The following is an 18,175-nucleotide window of genomic DNA, read 5'->3' as shown; positions in this document are numbered from 1 at the left end:
GTATCATTCTGTTGCTTAAAATCCTTCAGTGATTGTCCTTGGCTTAGAGAACAGGAAATGCTTTTAAAGTGCTTTGCAGGTACTTCTGAATTTCTATCTTGGTATTTGCTGAGTGCTTCTTATATATTAAGTCAAATTATGATTTGCATACAGATTTAGTATAACCGATGGAAAAGAAATATGTGATTCTCATTTTGCAGAAACTGAGTTATTAAAAGACTAAGTAACTTGTTAGTTTTACAGCTTACAAGCTGTATCTTTTCTCGATATTTTTGGTGATCTATACAGCCTCTCTTTTGTCTATCCATTTATAATACAATATTTGTTGCTCATGTACTTACTTATTGAATAGCTACTCCATGTCATGCACTGTTTTGAACTCTGGGAAAGCAGAATTCAGTTCTACACACCAGGGTGTCTGTGTCACTGAAATAGGTAGCACGCTAAGTGCATGTGTAGGTGCCTAGGGTCCCTAGTCCAGACAAAATTGGATAAAGGAGAGGGGCTCTGCCAGATGCCTTCAGGAGAAAATTGTACCTTACAGAATAATTGAAATTGCCCAGGTAAAGATTGGGAAGAATGGTGTTCCAAATGAGAAATTGGTGCAAAGGCATGGAGGTGAGATAGTATGTTCTATTCAGGAAGCTGGAGGCAGTCACTCTGTCAGGGGCACAGCCTAGAAGGGCAAACTGGGAAAACTTGTGACCCTCACCTGTGACCAGCTGTATCTAGGTCATTGAGGACTTCTTCTTCAGCCCTGGAGATGCTTGGATGCTGTTCTGTAGGTCCTAAGCGCATCAAAATAGAGGAGTATAGGGGTGCAGCTATCTTTGTATTTCAACAGATAATTCTGAGTACAGTGTGGAGAATAGTGCAGAATAATACAGAAGAGAGAAACACTTGAGGTTTATGTGAAAGGGAATGAATTATGGTACTTCCATATCATTGGGAATCAAATTTAACTTTAATAAAATTCACTGAGAATTTTGAATATTTATCTTTATTGAATGCTGAAAGCTGGATACTCATGAAGTTTCTGCATTTTGACCAATATTATGGTCAAATATTTCAAATAGGTCAAACCTCTATTTTCCATCCTAATGTAAAGGAACGAAAAAGTGCATAACATAAATTGATAGATAACTACAATTATTTAATTCTCAATTAATTTGTATATACATATATGTATATGAGGGTATATATACACATATGTATTCTGTATATATTTATATATAGTACATATGTGTGTGTGTGTATTTTGACTGTTTTTAAATTTAGGAACTTCTAATATCTTAAAAGTTAATTCCCAAACAGCGAAGTGGTGTCAGGACAAAACCTTCAGAGAAGCTAAGGAAATGTCCTGCTGTTTTCTGTTGATCCTGTCTTTCTGTCCACAGCATTCTTCCTTTGAAGTCCATTCTAGGAGTCACTGGCTAACTTCTGAAAAAGAGTACACAAAACAGCTTTCTCAAACCTACTGTGATGTGAGTATTATATTAAAAACTGCAATTCTTGCCAGTTTTTCTCTGCAGAATATGAAATGAGGAAGCAGAAATAGGATATGTCGAACAAATCTGTCAGTGGTATCCATCCATGCCTTCTTCTTTGTGACCACGCAGAAATAGGGCTTATAATTCTTTATCTGGACTTCTAAAATCTAGAAAGTTTGGAAAAACTAAACTGTTTTCATGGCTGATTTGGCAGCAAATCCTGACCTGAACTCCTGTGGCCGCAAAACCTGACCCAAGTTGAGGGGAGGCTATTTATAAACTGCATTTCACTTGGTGTGAACAGTCACACGCGCTGCTAAAGAAATATTAATGTGTTTGACACGGCTTGTGGTGTTATATAATATAACAAAAATGGAATTTAATGCCTTTTAAGTTGGCTCCTTTAAAAAAATTTGTGTTTTTTAGAGAATGCTAGATCCAAGGCGGTTTTAAGAAATGATATGGAGAGGGATCCCATCCCCACCCCCTAATTTCCTCTGCTATTAGAGTTTGCATAACCATAAAACAACCTCACAGCCCAAAAACTGACATTAAATAATTCATTGACTGTATTTGGGTTTCACCTTCGTGTGTGTGTGTGTGTGTGTCTACGTGTATTAAGTTCTGAGCAATTCGGTGACACAGAGGTCCTAGCTGTGTGACCACCATGGCGGTGCAGACATATGGCAGTGTCCTTGCAGGATCCCCCCCCCCCCCCCTTGTAGCCTGCGATGGGCACAGCCACCTCCCTCATTTCTCTTCTCCCTAACCTCTAGAAACCACTCAACTGTTCTCCTCTATCATTTTGTCCCTTCAACACTGCTGGATCAGAGGAGTCCCAGAAACTTTTGTGGCTGGGGTTTTCCACTCAGTTTCATTCCTTTCGGAGACCCATCTAAGTGGTTTCATCCCTTTGAATGTATGAACCTTTTGAACTCCCAAATGTGTTTAGAGCACTAAAGGACCGCGGAGCTCCACAGAGAATTGCCACTGCAGGTAGAGCCTTGCCTGCTCTTTGAACCCCAGAGGGCCTGGGCTGCCCGCAGCTGAGCAGTGTGTTATTAAACCAGGGCAGTGTTGGTTGAAATCTCCATCTCGGGGGCGTGGTTTGGAGGCAGCACCTGCTGTCCACATGGCACTTCCTCCTGTTGCAGCCTCTTCTTCAGTTCCTACAGTCATCTGCTTCTCTTGCCTTTGCATGGGCTGCGCCATCTCATTACACTTTCTTTCCGGGCTTATTACACTCTACCCCGAATTTGCAGTCTGGTTTCCCTCGTCTTGTTTCTGTCAGATGCTTTCCCCAAGACTACCCCGTGGTTTCTTATATCAATTGACATTGGCCCAGATCTGCGTGCAGATCTCTGACTTGGAGCCCATGTCAGCCCTGCCTCCTGCTTCAGGATTGCATTCGGCCTCTCTGACTCCCAGAGCTGGATACAGAGTCTACCTTGGAGAGTGCTCTCCGGTGTGCAGCCTCATCCTCATTAGAGGACATTTTTTTTTTAATTATTTATTTGAAAGGCAGAAATACAGAGAGAGAGCGAGTGAGGGAGAGGCTCTGGTTCACTCCCCACATGGCTGTGTAGGCAAGGGATAGACTAGGCTGAAGCCAAAGCCAGAAGTTTCATTTGGGTCTCTCACATGGGTGCAGGGGTCCAAGGACTTGGGCCATCTTTCTTTGCCTTCCCAGGGGCATTAGAAGGGAGCTGTATTAGAAGTGCAGCAACCAGGACATGAGTGCATGCCTGTACAGGATTCCGGTGCTCCAGGCAGTGGTTAAACCCACTGGGCCACAATGCTAGCCCCTAGAGTAAATTTTGATGTCAATAAAATTAAGCCATAGTTAACTCTTTTAAAAAAAAAGATTTATTTTATTTATTTGAAAGTTGGAGTTACACAGAGAGAGGAGAGGCAGAGAGAGAGAAAGGTCTTCAATCCGCTGGTTCACTCCCCAGATGGCTGCAATGGCCGTAGCTGCACCCATCTGAAGCCAGGGGCCAGGAGCTTCCTCAGCGTCTTCCACGTGGATGCAGGGGCCCAAGGACTTGGGCCACCTTCCACTGCTTTCCCAGGCCACAGCAGAGAGCTGGATCAGAGGTGGAGCAGCCGGGTTTCGAACCAGTGCCCATATGGGTTGCTGTCGCTTCAGGCCAGGGTGTTAACCCACTGTGCCACAGCACTGGCCCCAGCCATAGTTACTCTTAATATACTTCTCCCATCTAGGCTGACACACAGTTCATAAGTTATTTTGGAACGTTCTGTGGTGGAAATTGTCACTAACTTTAACAATGGAGTATTCTTTTCTACACGTTTGACTTAAGCACATCTCTGAGAAGTATGTGTGTGTGTGTGTGTGTGTAATTGTAAAATTGCCAGTGATGTAAAGAGCAGAGGAAAATATGGCAGGATGGCCCCAGGAGGGACATTGGTTACTTTTGTCCTTGCATCCCATGTCTCTTTCCAGCCTACTCTACTGAAAGGCATCAAAGCTGTGGATGTTAGTCCCAACTAACCTCAAATAATTTATATCTTCTCTTGGAAAAATCTAAACTGAAGAGGGAGTTGTAGGCTTACCACATTTTACTTCTAGCTCTGAAAAATCATAAAAACATACATCTAGGTGAAAAGTAAAAATTTAATTTCCAATTTCTACTAATTCAAGTAATTTGTTCAGGTGAAACAATGATCTAGGAAATACCCAGGTGTTTGGCTATTTCACTTTTCCATCTGGTGTTTGCTGTTGTGTACGGCAGCCTTGCACTCTTCTGGGAGACTTGGGTTAGCACTCACTTGCCAAAAGTTTGCTCTGGAACTATCAATAGGCTCCATTGATTCCCTGAAGAAATCAATTAGGAATGAAGAGAAGAGAAGAGGAAAAGAAATGATTTAACCCTCACTGACTTTCTCAGCTAAGATATTGGCAGTCCTCTTCCCAAAGTGAAAAAGGCTAAGGATTCAGCAAATAAGTTAAAAATGAGAGAAAAATAAAAACATCCATGGTAAGTTCAGGAATATTTTAAATATCTGGATACAAGAAACAGGACAACTTTGAATAAGAGAGTTACATATTTTTTAGGGTATGTGGAGAAAAAAAGATGTGTGGAGAAAAAAAAAAGGATTAACCAATTTTCTCCTTGTAAAAATATTTTCTTTAAATCTTTGTTTCTTAATGTCCAAGAAAAAAATTTTTATTTTAAATTAATAATTGTTCACACTTACGGGCTACATTGGGATATTAAAATATCTGCATTGATCAAATCAGGATAATCACCAATACTTCTTTGATAAAATTTTATGATTGGAGGTTTTGGACTTCTTTCTTTACCTGTTCATAGAATATATGTTAGGTTATTGTGAACTACAGTCTCTCCCAGTAGACTGCTTTTCCTTTGATCAATTCTGATTTGGTGCCCATTATTCAAACTCCCTTTACCTACCACCCTCACCCCTCCAAACCTCTAGTGATCACCATTTTATGTTCAGATTAAAGTTTTGAGGGTTCATATATTTGGAGCTTCCTATATGAGGGAGAACATTCAGTATTTGTCACATTTCACTTAACATGACGTCCTTTAGTTGCAACAGCTGCAAATGACAGGAGTTCATTCCTTTGAATGGCTCAATAATATCCTACTGTGTGTGCATGTGTGTGTGTTTGTATCACATTGGTTAATTTAATACCTTCGCTACTGTGAGCAGTGCTACAGTATAAACATGGTAAAGCATGTATCTTTTGGATACAGCAATTTCGTATCTTTTGGATATATATCCAATAGTGAGATTGCTGGATCATAAGGAAATTTTATTTCCAGTTTTTTTTTTTTTAATGAAGTCTCTATACTATTTTACTCCTGGTTGTGTTAATTTACATTCCCACCAACAGTGTATAAGGGTTCCCCATTCTCTATGTCTTCAAAGGCATTTGTTACTTTCTTTTTGACAATAGCCAATCTAACAGGGGTGAGGTGATATTTCATTATGGTTTTGATTTGTATTTCCCTTATAGCTAATGATATGGAGCATTTTTTCATGTATTTGATGTATATTTGTATTTTACCTTTTTGAGAACTTTTAATGAACTTTGTCCATTTCTTAACTGAATTACTTGTTATTATGTTGTTGGGTTTTTTGATATATATTTTTCTGATATATTCTGGATATTAATTCTTTATTGAATAAGCAGCTTGCAGAAATTTTGCTCCCATTTGGTGGCAGTATCTTGCACCACTGATTGTTCACTTTGTTGTATAGAAGCTTCTGAGTTTGATATAATCTCATTTGTCTAGTGTTGCTTTTGTTGACTGTAGCTTTGGGATCTTAACAAAAAAAAATAGTCATTGCCTACATCAATAACTTGAAGTGTTTTCTTCAAGTAGTTTAACAATTTCAGGTCTTACATTTAGGTCCTTGATCCATCTTAAGTTGATTTTTTAAAAAGATTTATTTATTTATTTGAAAGGCAGAGTTAGATATAGAGAGGGAGATATAGGAGTCTTCCATCCACTGTAAATGACTGCATCTGCCAGGGTTGGGTCAGGCTAAAGCCACAAGCCAGGAGCTTCATCCAGATCTCCCACGTAGGTGCAGGGGACCAAGGACTTGGGGCATCTTCCACTGCTTTCCCAGGCACATTAGCAGTGAGCGGAATCAGAAGTGGAGCAGCTGGGACTCTAACCAGTGCCCATAGTGCATACTAGCACTGTAGACAGTGGTTTAACCCACTGAACCACGGTGCTGGCCCCTTGAGTTGATTTTTGTATATGGTGAGAGATAGAGATATAATTTCATTCTTCTGTTTGTGTATGTCCAATACTTACAGCACCATTTGCTAAAGAGTATGGTTTCTCCAATGTATGTCAAAAATCAGTTGACTGTACATATGTGGATTAATTCCAGAGTTCTTTATTTTGTTCCATTGACCTCTATGTTGGCCTTTATGCCAGTACCATGTTGTTTTAATTACTATAAATTTGTAGTATGCTTTGAAATCAGGTATTGTGATGCCTTTAGCTGATTATTGCTGTTGTTTTGTTCAGGATTATTTTGGCTATTCTTTTGCAGTTCTATATGAATTTCAGGATTTTTTTTCTAATTCTCTAAAGAACGTCAGATGTTTTGATAGGAAATGCATTGAATCAGTAGATTGCTTTAGATTGCACGGACATTTTAATGATATTACGCCTCCTAATCGATGAACAAGGAATGTATATCTTTTCTTTTTTTGCATGTCATTGGTAATTTCATCTGTGTTTTATAATTTTCATGGTAGAGAATTTTCACTTCTTTGGATACATTTACTCCTAAATATTTAAATTATTTTTGTGACTACTATAAATGCAATTTCTTTCTTGATTTCTCTTTCAGCAAGGTCACTATTGGTGTATAAAAATGTTAGGTTTTTTGTATGTTGATTTTGTATCCTGTGCCTTTACTTAATTGGTTTATCAGCTTAGATTTCCCATGTGCAAAATCATGTCATCTGCAAACATGGATATTTTGACCTCCTGCTTTTCAATTCTAATGCATTTTATTTTTTCAAGATTTATTTATTTATTTGAAGGGCAGAAGCAGAGAGAGAGAGGTCTTCCATCTGCTGGTTCATTCCCCAGATGGCCATAACAGCCAAAGATGCACTAATCTAAAGCCAGGAGCCAGGAGCCTCACCTGGGTCTCCCACATTGCACAGGGGCCCCAAGACTTCAGCCATCTTCTACTATTTTCTCAGGCTATAGCAGAAAGCAGGATCAGAAGTGGAGCAGCTGGGACTCAAACCAGTGACCATATAACAGCATCTTTACCCACTATGCCACAGTGCTGGCCCCTCTAATGTACTTCATTTCATTATATCTCCTAATTGTTCTTGTTAATACTTCCATAATAGGAATGATGAAAGTGGACATCCTTGTCTTGCTCCAGATCTGAGGGGAAATGCTTTCAACTTTTCCATTTTAGTATGATACTGGCTGTGGGTTTGTCCTATCATTTTGAGGTAATTTTTTCTACACCTAATTTGTTGGGAATTTTTATCATGAAAGGATGTTGACTCTCATAAGATGTTTTTCTGCAGCTATTGAGATGATCCTGATGCTTCGTTCTGTGGATGTGATTTATTATGTTTATTGATTTGAGAATATTGAATCACCATTGCATTGCTGGGATAAATCCCACTTGATTTTGAAGTTTGATCTTTTTGATGTAGTGTTGGAATTTGGTTTGCTAATATTTTGTTGAGAAATTTTGCATCTATGTTCGTCAGGGATATTGGTCTATAATTTTCTTTGGGTGTTGTGTCTTTGTCTGGTTTTGATATCAGATTATTATCAGATTCATAAAAAGAGTTTGGCAGAGTTCCATCCTTTTCAATATTTTGGAATGGTTTGAGAAGAGTTGGAGTTTGTTCTTCCTTAAGTGTTTTGCAGAATTCAGTAAGTAAAACCATCAGTTCTTAGACTTTTCTTTGATGAGAGACTTTTAGTAATTGTTTTAATGTCATTATTCATTATTTTGTCTGTTTAGATTTTTGATATCTTCTTGATTTAATTTTACTAGGTTGTAAGTATCTAGGCATTTATCCATTTTTCTGAGGTTTTCCAATTTGTTAGTACATAGCTGTTCATAGTAGCTTCTTATGACTCCTTGTATTTCTGGTGCTTCAGTTGTACTGTCTGCTTTTTCATCTATAATAGTAGTTATTTAAGTTTTTTCTTTTCTTTTGTCATTCTGGGTACATGGTTTTCTATTTTGTTTAGCTTTCAAAAATCTAGCTTTTTGCTTTGTTGATCTTTTATATTTTTTTAGTTTTAAAATCATTTATTTTTGTTCTGATACTTATCATTTCTTGCCTCTTGCTAATTTTGAGTTCAGTTTGTTCTTGCTCTTTTAGGACCTTGAGATGCATTGTTAGATTGTTTACTTGAAATTTTCTTCCTTTAATTATGCACTTATTGCTATAAACTTTCCCCTTAATACTGCCTTTTTATCCTAAGCTAAAATGATTTTAAAATGACTCTGAACCAGAGCCAGCGCTGTGGCGTGGTGGGTAAGGCCTCTCTACCTGCAGTGCTGGCATCCCATGTGGGCCAAGGTTCAAGTCCTGGCTGCTCCACTTCTGATCCAGCTCTCTGCTGTGGCCTGGGAAAACAGTAGAAGATGACCCAGGTCCTTGGGCCCCTGCGCCTGCTTGGGAGACCCTTAAGAAGCTCCTGGTTCCTGGCTTCAGATTGGCATAGCTCCTGCTATTGTGGCCAACTGGGGAGTGAACCAGTGGATGGAAGATTTTTCTCTCTCTCTCTCTCTGCTTCTCCTTCTCTCTCTGTGTAACTCTTTCAAGTAAATAAATAAATCTTTAAAAAAGTGACACTGTACCTATATGTATGAGCAATTATTATAGATCAATCAATAATATAAAAAAGATAAATAAAATTTAAAAAAATTTTCCTCATGCAAATAATGTCTTCATGCTAAAGAAGCAGCCATATTGATAGGTCTTTGCTTTTGCTTTATGTATCTAAATTACTTCCTAAAAAAATAACTCTCATTCTACTTTGAAATCTTTCCATAATTAAAGCAGTCATAAAGTATGTAAAACGCAAACACACAAAAAAGTACATGTTTCTGGCTAGTTACCCATAATGGGATTAGGAGGCCAGAGAAAACAAAGAAGGAAAATAAAGACCGATTACCTTCTACTTTTTAAGCCTAAATTATAGCATATATATATATATGTATATAGATATATAGGTACATGTGTGTATATGTATATATATATATATATATAGTTGTTGTTGCTGTTGTTATCATTTGTTTATCTCAGGTATTTAAACCATACCTTCAAGTGGATCTTAGAACCTTACTACTATTGGATGCTCAGAACAGTGGCTAACACAAAAGGGGTGCTGAATATTCTAGGACAAAAATCTCTGTACTTATTCTCTCCCAATTCTTAAAAAATATCCAATGACAGCCCCACAGTCTTGACCAAAGCAAGTACTAATGTGTGGGTTGGAAAGGAACCCATTAATGAATTTATTTTGTAAGGCGTTTGGGAAAGCCTCACTTGCAGATTTTGAGTTGCACATACTGTAACATCAGCCTTTCTTTTATGTCTGCAAAGACCAAGCTTCTTGCTATCTGGTTTAATTATCTCATTAGAATTCAGTAAGCTATGTGGAGACTGCCCTTTGGGGCTCATTATGCCAAACTTCCACATCAGGGTTAGGAATGTGGCAAGTGAAGAAAATGCATTTGGAGCAGAGAGCGAGCTGTTGTTGTTGAAAAGTCTTTGTTACTACGACACTGCCAGTGCCGAGGGAGTGGGCAAAGCGGCCAGATGGCAGGCAGGTAGGTGAGAGGGTTCTAGGAGCACAGTGTGTGGCTCAGAGTTGCAGAAGCAGAGATGGGCCCCAGTGCCTGTGACAACGGGCCTAGACCTCTGTGGCAGCCAATACCTGAGTGTGGATGCGCAGGGTGAACCAGCTCCGTCTTTGGAGCTGGCTGATGCTGCTTTCACTGAAGACGCGGGCTTCAGACTAAAATCTGGGTTCACAAGAGTTTGACTGTTGCTGTGCGTGCCAGGAAGCACGGTAGTCCCCAGGGCCTCGGGTCTCATGCTTCCTACCAGCTGAAAGTCTCACAGAAGTGTTAAAAAAATCATGCAAAGCCACAAGCCCTTCCCATTTGGTTGCACCGGACAGTGAATCATATTGATTCGAAAATAGAACTCATGACCCATGTTTTCTATGTGGAGACCTTCCTCCTCTCTCTGTGTATTTTAAACTCATCATGAAGGCCATGCCACGAACTTCCCACTCAGAAAACAAAAAGAAGTATTTTGCACCTGTATATAAAATGCCCCAAGTCTTGGTAATGTCACAATATGCCACTCCCTCGCAAAAGGCCAGCTCTACAGTGCTGAGTTCCATTTTCTGTCCGTGAAACCACTCACTTGCCAAAATATCTTGTTCCAAATAATTGGGTTAAAAAATGTTGAGTCTGATTTTAACTTAAAAAAAAAAAAGATTATAATTAAAAAAAAAATCTTAAAGATTTGTCATTTTGATGTTCCTGACTCTATGGCGTGTAGCTAGAGGAGGGCTCTCTTCATCATTTGAAAAGGTTTTGTTTGGTCAGGCTCTCAGTGAACCGAAGCGCATTTTCCTGTGAATTTATGGGGGCTTGCAGCCCCAAGCTGCTCCTACTTGCCTCCTTGCTTTTGGCTCTACTTTCGATTCCTTTTATTGGTTTTTGGCAAGCTGCTGAGGGCATATGTTTTGCACTGTGCTTGCCTGATTTGTGCGATTCTGCTGACATCCAGGAAAGTGCCACGAAAACCTGTTGCTCGTCTCCAAGCTTCTGTGTTTTATGGCAAATCCGCCGGGCTCAAGTTTCTTGACAACAAGTCTTATTTATGGAGAAACAAACGCAGGCAGTACTTTGTGGGGCCATGCTGCTCTCTTTCTGGGAGTCACTCTTGACATTTCTGTGCAAAGGGGCAAACTGTTTTAAACTTCTCACGTTGCATGTGTGACTGGGCGAGTGCTGCTGCCGTTGCTGCTGACGACAAAGGCCATTTATAGACCACGCACCATATAGCAAGCCGTACGCATCGGCCCACCGGCCCCAGATTACCAGGGGTGCTATTGTTCTTGTTCTGAAGATGAAGAAACACATTTAAGGGGGAGTAAGAGACTTCCCCAGATTTCTTTGGAGTGGTGAAGCCAGGAATTAAATTTAGTTCTTTCTATCTCTGAAGTTCATTCCTCTCCCCCCCCCCCAAATGACCTGAGAGACAAATACTTCCCTTGATTGTTTAAAAAATTTCTTTATTTGAAAAGCAGAGTGACAGAGATAGGGGGGAATGAAGGGTAGAAGGGAGGGAGGGAGAGAGAAAGAGATTCCATCTGCTGGTCCACGCCCCAAATACCCGCAATAGCCAATGCTGGGCCAGCCCGAAGTCAGGAGCCAGGAACACCATTTAAATCTCCACATTGGTGTCAGGAAACCAAATAAATCAGATGCAGTAGCAGGAAGCTGGATTGGAAGTGGTGATGTACTTTATCTCAGGCACTGCAATATAAGATGAAGGTTCCCAAGTGATTACTTAACTTGTTGCAACTCAACATTCACCCTGCCCTTGATATTTGTGTAAAGGTTGGAAAGCCACTGAGATTCTGGAAGTGTTTGCTACTACTGCACAACCTAGCCCATGCTGGCCAATACTGATGAGTCATCATTTCACCGGGGCGGGGGGTGGGGTGGGAGGGGGATGTAGTGGAATTGTGGGAGAAAAACATGGAAGGAAGCACTGAAGCCAGTGTACACCAGGTGGCAAGTGTTGGATTTTAATTTTCTGTGTGGGAAATTTTGTAGGAGCATGGAAAAAATAATTGCGAGGAGAGGGCATTTCGTGCAGTGGTAAAGATGTTGCTTGGACACCTGTATCTCATAGGAGAGTGCCTGGATTGTGTTGTTGCTACACTGCTTCCTATCCAGGTCCTGCTAGTGCATGTTCAGGGAGGCAACATCCGGATGATGGCTCCAGTGTTGAAATCCCTGCCTCCCACATGGAAGACTTGGATTAAGTTCTGTATTCTTAGCTTCGTCCTGGCCCACCTCTGGCTATTGTGGATGGAAGATCTTTGTCTGGCTGCTCTTTCTTCCTGTCTCTCTTCCTTTCAAATAAAATGAAAATCAAAAATAAAATTTTTAAAAAAGAGTGTAAGGAGAAAAATTAATGCCTACTCCTTGGTTAGATGAAAACAGGTGTTTGAAAGCCTTTGATATTACTCTGAGGGAATTAGATTTGGTAAAAAAAAAAATAAAGTAGCTCACAGCGATAAGATCAGTTGTTTATGAACATTCATATGCAGAGGATAAGTTCAAAGTTTTCCTCAATGTAAAAATGAAAACAAAAATAACAGTAGCAATAACTTGAAAGAAAAAAAGTAACTCATATCTGAAAGTTTATAGTTGTAAATTTTACTTTTGATATCTTTGCTATGCCTACCTGTTTGAAATGAATTTGTTACATCCTTCATGAATTATATGTTTAGGTAGAAATGTTGATTAAATCACTGCCCATTAGTCTCTCTCCTCAGTTCCCTTACCTCAGGGGTACTAGTAGAAGTCACAACCATGACTGAAAGACTGGACTTCTTGTCTATTCTTTCTCCACTCCTTCCAGGGTTCACGGACAATATGCCCATCACTTTTGCAGTCTGGCCAAGGACTGCTCCCAAAAGAAAATAGATCGGTGATAAGCTATTTAGCCTAAGAGTAGGTCAGAATACCACCTATATCTCTTGCTGTGGCTTCACACTTCAGTGTGTTAGGATACTGGGACATTATGGCAAAGAAATAGTCCCCAAATGGTCCACCTCCCACCTGCTGGTGGTTGCAGGAGTTGCAGCCCCAGTCCTTGGGAGAAGTTGCAGGGATGTGGGGGACTGGCCGGGGAGAGGCAGCATCCAACACGCTGGTGTAAAATGCCACTCATCTCTGTGAAGACACAGCTTGCCCTCCTTCTGAGAGCAGCACTCACCCACGTGATTTGACCGGGATTTTTCTTTGATTTCTCAGCATAGCCAACCTCTCATTTTGCAATCTCTGTAAGATCTTAGGGCCTTCCTCAGGCTTGAGGAGTCTGGGAGACAGTCCTCTGCCAGGCATTTATCGAATTATTAAATAAGTGAAATCCTTTGGAGGTCTTTCTGTTTACACCAGAGAAGACTGTCGACATTCACCTTTTGTTTTCTATGTCTATGCCATATCATCATCTTTGCTACAACGTCCCCTCTGATTGCACAGCTGGAGTGGTGGCAGTAAGGGATGCAGCCACATAGTCCTAGGTCCTGGGTAACAAGGTCTTCACCTCTTCTCCTTTATCAGGGGCCCAACAGCCTCATGTGCCATAGGCCTCTTCCCCCTGCAGCTTCCGGAAATCATTTTCCCGTTGCTGACCTTTCCTTTCCAACTCTTTGAAAGTTTTGCATGCCTGCCATACCCTCACACAGCAACTCATTGGCCATGGTGCAGCCTGCTAATTTGTTCAGCTCCGCACTAGAATATGTTACAGGGAGTGGCCATCTTAATGAACTTCTTTCTTGGGTTGCACATTTCCTGTTAATAGAAGCCATTTGGAGACATAAGGCCTTAACCTGGATAATTGTCATTAACAGTATAACAATCAGGAAACTGGAGAGAGATTTTTCCGAAGCCTCGAGGCCTCCTTTTATTTACACCAACTTAGTGATTGCTCCTTTGCCTCTGCACTGTGGCCGTGTGACGTGGGCTGAGCAGAGATAAGGCCATGAGCCATTACAATATGGTTGCCTTTAATGAATAATATGGACAATCAGATGATTTTGCTTTAGGCAAACTCAGTCTTCACCATTCACATTATAAACACTTACAGAAAAGACTGAGCCATTCATAGGAGCCATTTAAAACAGGCAAGGAGAAGCCTCAGAATGGGCACTGGGGAGGAGAGAGGGTCTGTAATATGAGGGTTTTTCTAGTGATCTTCATTGCTTCTCTGCTCTGGCAGCATGGTAGGAGTGATAAGGCAAGTCATCCTATGGGCATCAGAGTGGCGGGTCACTCCTACGCCTAGAATGAAACTAGAGGAAGTGAGGGTAGGGAGACAGAAGGAGGAAAATGAAGACTGATCTGACAGAGTGCTGTTCCTGAAAACACTGCAGAAATGGACTTGGAAAGTAGCTGGGATAGGGACTAGGGAAAGGGCTAGCAGGAAGGCAAACAACACACACCAGGAGCAGAGGACTGCCCAGAGAGCCCAGGTGATGCCCTCAGCCTGGCAGCTTCACTATGGGGACATCGTCGCTCTTTGTGCTCTGAGACCTCAGGATGTGTCCCTGTGAACATACATCCTCACCAGCCCCAGGACCTAGGTATTTCTGGACATCTAGTGAACAAGGGAAAGAGCTCAAATCTCCATATTTTAAGGACAAGAAAGACAGAAGAAAGTGTATACTTTTACTACCTACATAAGAAGAACCGGGATTAGACAGGTTAACTTAGTGTCCAGGTTTTAAATAGAAGAGTTAGTATTTGAGCAATGTATTTTTAACTTCACAGCTTGAGTTTTCCACACTTCTACTTGTTAAAATTGCACAAAATACCAATGCTACAAATGCTAAAATAACTAGAGTTACTCCTGCGGATCTCTTGCTAGGCTGGACATATGTTTTGTGGCTACTGGGACCTACCAGGCAAGGTTGCTGCACCAGGGGTTTTGCTTGGAGGTGTGAGGTCCTCCAGCTAGCTGGAGAAGTGAGGCCCTTTGTTTTGGTGATGACAATATTAGAATAGAGAGAATTCACATCAAGGATTGGGATTGAATCAGAGCCTTACATTTGAGGAAATTGAAGCAACCAGAAGAGAGCTTTCTCAGCCTCCCAGCACCGCATGTTGCCACCCACAGATATCTGTACTGCCACAGCTTGCCTTCCCACCTGCTTCCATGGGGGAACTCTTTTGCCCTCAGTTACAACTATTCTCAACACTAGCTCACAGCATCTCTTATCCACCAGAGGATACCAGTTCAATAATTCCTTCTTGTTTTTCCCGCATTGTCTACCTTATACTTCCTATTGATTCCTAACCACAATCATACATTTTGTGATTGCTCCCTCCTTGAAAACAAAAAGCTTCTCTTGTCCCCCATTTAGTCTAGCTATTTATTACCCCTTGTAACAAAATTTTAAAATTCCTTTCTTTCTGTTCCTTCTACAGTCCATTCCAGTTTCCTTTGTTTCTGACCATACTACTGAGACCACTCTTGTCGGGCTCGCTAATGACCTCCATGGTGCTAAAGCCAAGGTCACTTCTCAGTGCTCACTGACGTGGCCTTATCAGCAGCAGGTGACACGGCTGATAAAACACGCTTTGCTCTGAAATGCTTTCCTTCCTGGGCACTTCAACTTCCGGGAGTGTTTTCTTTTCTTTCTTTTTTTTTTTTTTTCTTAAAGATTTATTTATTTATTTATTTGAAAGTCAGAGTTTCACAAAGAGAGAAGGAGAGGCAGAGAGAGAGAAGTCTTCCATCCACTGATTCACTCCCCAGTTGGCCGCAACGGCTGGATCTGTGCCGATCCGAAGCCAGGAGCCAGGAGCTTCCTCCAGGTCTCCCATGTGGGTACAGGGGCCCAAAGATTTGGGCCATCTTCTACTGCTTTCCCAGGCCATTGCAGAGAGCTGGATTGGAAGAGGAGCAGCCGGGACTCGAACCGGTGCCCACGTGGGATGCTGGCGCTTCAGGCCAGGTTGTTAACCCACTGCGCCACAGCACCGGCCCCATCTAACAAGAGAGAATCTCCTTTTCTGCTCTGTTGCTTCTTTAACTTTTCACTAGTAGAAAATTCCAGAATTCAATATTGATTTTCATTTCTTTGTCTATACTTACTCCATTCATGCTTTAATTTAATCTCTTGATTTAAAGTGTCACCTACATTCCAAATACTTCCACATTGGTGTCTGTAGTCTCATATCATATAGTGAACTCTCTACCTGACATGCCCATTTGAGGGTCTAATAGACGTATCCAGCTGTGGAAATATGGAGTTGGACTTTCGATCTTCCTCACAGAAGTTGCCCTATCTGTCCCTTCACCCATTTCAGTTGATGACCGCTTCAGTCTTCGTGTTACTCAAATATCAAAATTTTTTTTGATGTAAAATATATTTTTTATTCAGGGGTATGATCAAAACATGTTGAAGCCACTGCTTAAGAGAAAACAGATGATTGAATATAGAAGAGAAGTAAAAAACAGCACATTACTCTTCATATTCAAATTTTAATGAGTCTTCAACTTCTCTCTTTCGCTCATAACTCATATCCAAATATTCAGGAAATCTTGGCGGTTGGTCGGTTGTTCTGCTTCTCACTTTCGCTGCTGCTACCACAGTGGTGTGAGTAGTGCTACCTGGGTTGCTCCTGCGGACTCTTCATTTCCCTTAGAAAGGTGGGTCAGATCGTGATGCGCCTCTGCTCTAACCCTCCAGTGGATTCCCATCTTAACGACAGTGACAGGTGAAGCCGTCACCAGACACCGTTGTCTCTCTGAGACCATTTCTGGCTCTCCTTGCTTCTTTCACTCCTTCCCCAGCACACAGCACTTAGGCCTTTTGTCCTGGAATGCTTTCCTTTTATATAGTCACGTGGATAACTTCCTTCACTTGTTTCAAGATTTTACTCAAATTTCACCTTCTCAAAAAGCTGGTTCTGACTACACAATGTAAAATTACAAGTGCTCAGGGCTGGTGCTGTGGTGCAGAGGGTAAAGCCACCACCTGCAGTGCCGGCATCCCATATGGCACCTGTTTGCGTCCAGGCTGCTTCACTTCTCATCCAGCTCCCTGATGATGGTGTCTGGGAAATCAGAAAGAAGATGGTCCAAGTACTTGGGCCTCTGCACCTACGTGGGACACCTGGAATAAGCTCCTGGCTCCTGGTTTTGGCCTGGCCCAGCCCCAGCCATTGCAGCCATTTGGGGAGTGAACCAGCAGATTAGAGATCTCTTTCTTTGTTTCTGTCTCTCTCCTTCTCTCTCTCAGTAACTCTGCTTTTCAAGTAAATAAATAAATCCTTTAAAAAATTGCAAATGCTCTTTCCTTACTCCCAGAAGCCTTGAATCTCTTTGCACTCTTATTTTTTTCTTCATAGCATTTACCCATTTCCAGTACTAACTTTGCTCCTTTATAATGTCTATTGCTCACTGTCTGTCACTTTTCTCCTGAGTGTTAGCCTCACAATGGCAGGGATACTTGTCTTCTTCATGGATGCTCAAAACGCTTAGAAAAGTTACCTAGAATAAAGGTGACAAGTAGATACTTCGTTTGATAGTGAAATCCTCGCTGGAAGAGCTGTTGTGAGGTCGGAAGCTGGGAAGCTCAGGCCATAGAGAAGGGGAAGTGGAGTAAATGAGCCAGGGTGGTGACTGAGCCCGAAGTGGCAGAGCTTCGCTTGATCGTGGTGGACTTCACAGATGTGACTTAGCACGTGGCACCAAAATCCTATGTTGTTCACAATTCCGCATATAGCGGCTTCGAACATCTCCACCACCTTGATCTTTTCCCCTTTGCTCAAAATTAGATGCACTATTCCAGGTAAACTCATACCAGTGGCCCATTAAGGTGAAGAACTATCACTTCTCTTTGTCTGAACCTACAGGTTTAGCCAGATAGTCCAGGAGAGGATTAACTTCCTAGGGCTAGTGCCACATGACTCATACGGAGCCTGCTGTCAGCCAAACCACAGTTATTTTGTTTATTTGTTTTGTTCACACAAACCCTGCTTAAACAAAATTTGCTCAATTCTATTATTTTAATTCAGGTATATGACATATATATATATATATATACATGTATATATATATATATATATATATATATATATATATATAACTATATCTTTTCAGTTTAGATACATTATTCTGACCTGCAAAGGTCTTTATCCAATATTTTAGTGAATCTTCACAACTTTTTATTACTGAGAATTCTGAATATTAAAAAAATCATTAGTACATTGATATAATATTGTCCTGGACAGAGCCCAGGACAAGACTTATGTTAAACTATTATAAATTTTTCCACAATAACAGGATCTATTTAAGCCAGCTATTTCTTAATCTTGCCCACAGAGTTGTTACTGAATGATTTCCCAAATGC

Source organism: Lepus europaeus, chromosome 8 (genome assembly GCF_033115175.1).
Source record: "Lepus europaeus isolate LE1 chromosome 8, mLepTim1.pri, whole genome shotgun sequence".
In the NCBI taxonomy this organism is placed as follows: domain Eukaryota; kingdom Metazoa; phylum Chordata; class Mammalia; order Lagomorpha; family Leporidae; genus Lepus; species Lepus europaeus.
Note: the sequence above shows the minus strand (reverse complement) of the source record.